Below are 2,100 nucleotides of genomic sequence, written 5' to 3'. Positions count from 1 at the left end.
TTGGTGTTAGCAGAAGAGTGATTGGGAGCAGAGAACGATTGTTTTTCAAATATATATATATATAGTTTCCTTTGATGTTGGAAAGTTTAGATTTTTTTTAAAAAAATTATATATTTTTTAATTTTAAAACTTTTTTATTTTTTAAAATTAATCAATTTTTATGTATATCTTATTTTTACATATTTATATGCTATTTTTCTGTATAAATTTTAGAAATTTAAAATTCAAAAAGAAATTTAATTTTTTTTTGTAATTGTTGCATAAAATCAAGCTAAATTAATAGAAAATATAAAAATTGAGGACTAAATTTATTATTTTGCCAATTAAAAAAGTGCCTTAGTTCCTTTATGGTTGAGTGAAAAAGAAAATCTCAAAATTGTTAATGACCAAATTATAATTTTTTACAGTTAAGTAACCAAAACAATAACTTATACATAGTTAAGTGATTATTGACATAATTTATCATTTCTTTTAACATAACAGTCAAAAAAAAATATTGAAAGTATGCTATTTTTTAAAAAAAAAAATCGGCTAGATTTATTAATAATGAAAAGAATAAAATCAAATAAAAAGTCTAGTTATTTTGGTTCAGGCCTATGACACACTAGACTAACTATCCAATAAATGGCCTAATTCTTTTGGTTTAGGGGTATGAAGCATTAGACTAGCTTTCGGCTTTAGTCATTAGTTTCAAAATAAAACAAATAAAATAACCCTAATAAAAGCCTGCCATCTGATTGAAAACAATAAAAGGAAACTTTTTGTAATGAAACTAGCCGATTCCAAAGACACAGCTAGACTCCTTTTCCCTATCGTCCTTTCACATCTTCGTCTCCTCTGTGTTGTCGATAGTCGCTCCATATTCCATATTAAGCTATCTGTTACATTTCATTTACCACAAGCAAATCTCAATCTGCGCTGCTTCTCCATCTTCCCTCCTGGTGCGAATGGTGCTAAGTTAGATCCGCCCTTCTCTGGTACGTTCCTCATTCTTTTGATGAACTGGAATTTTATTTCTTGAAAACGAGTCATACTACTTTGAATATCTCTAATTATTGCACCGATGGTTGATTTGTCCAAGTTCTTTGACTGGCATTTTTTGATAACTGTTCGAGAGTCTCCCATAACCGTTATTGAAGGAAGGGCCATCGAGATCCCTAACTGAACAGCTTGCAAGCCTGCGTAAGCCTCTGCTGCAAATGGAGACGGAACGTTTACGTTTCCCACTGTCTTTAATGCAAGGAGTTCTCCCGTCCAGCTCCAAACCACTAAGCCCGATGCTGATTTGTGACTTCTGTCGTCAAATGTTGTGTCAAACTGAATCGTTGCCTTGGTGTTTGCATCTAGAAGGTTGCTCCTGATACCCATGGAAGAGGTAAACTTCTTTTCTTCTAATCCCTCAATTTCAGCCATATATCTTCCGATATTCTGTGAAATTTCTCCTTCTGACTCTATCTTCCTTTCATGCACGAGTTTATTTCTTGAGCTCCATATGATCCCCAAACCGCAACAGAGCAAGCGACACTGTTGATAAGAACTATTCTGAAATATCTAGGTAATCCATTCCCAGATATTTTAAACCGTTCTGGTAATAACCCATGAGACCTCTAACTTCTGCCAAATCTCCGTTGTTACAGGGCATTGCTAGAAAACATGCACACTGTACTTCTTCTCCGTTCTCACATCGAGGACATAAAGCACTATTAATCACTCGCTTGTATTTTAGATTTGCAAAAGTTGGAATATAGTTCCATGTTATTCTCCATATTGTAATCAGTATTTTTGAGGGTAGTCCTAGATTCCAAAGTTTTTTGTAGAGTTTCTTTGAGTCAGCCTATATAAAATAATAACTAGGATCCAAACTAGTTTCTTGTAATAGTTTGTAGGCGCTTCTAACAGTAAATTCTCCAGATGATTCTCCTTTCCACACTTGAAGGTTGTTATAAGGACTTTCCGTAAGAGGAATCTGCATAATTTGTTGAGCAATCTCATGAAGGTACTACTAACAATATTTGTCTTCCATGTTCTGGTATTTGGGTCAATTAATTCTGAGACTAACTGAGGCCCTTCGCAGAAGTTTCTATTGTTCCACTTATCAGG

At 33.6% G+C, this 2,100-nt stretch overlaps 1 long non-coding RNA gene across 1 annotated transcript; it reads left to right on the top strand.

The window, feature by feature from the left end:
* The first annotated feature begins 377 nt into the window (after positions 1–377).
* LOC121212257 (uncharacterized) lies at positions 378–1,765 on the top strand. The gene is made up of 2 exons (XR_005907420.1): positions 378–1,555; positions 1,638–1,765. It is a non-coding gene; the product is annotated as an uncharacterized lncRNA (long non-coding RNA).
* The last annotated feature ends 335 nt before the right edge of the window (positions 1,766–2,100 follow it).

The sequence above is a fragment of the Gossypium hirsutum genome, chromosome A13 (genome assembly GCF_007990345.1).
Source record: "Gossypium hirsutum isolate 1008001.06 chromosome A13, Gossypium_hirsutum_v2.1, whole genome shotgun sequence".
Lineage (NCBI taxonomy): Eukaryota > Viridiplantae > Streptophyta > Magnoliopsida > Malvales > Malvaceae > Gossypium > Gossypium hirsutum.
This window is presented reverse-complemented; position numbering and strand designations above follow the sequence as displayed.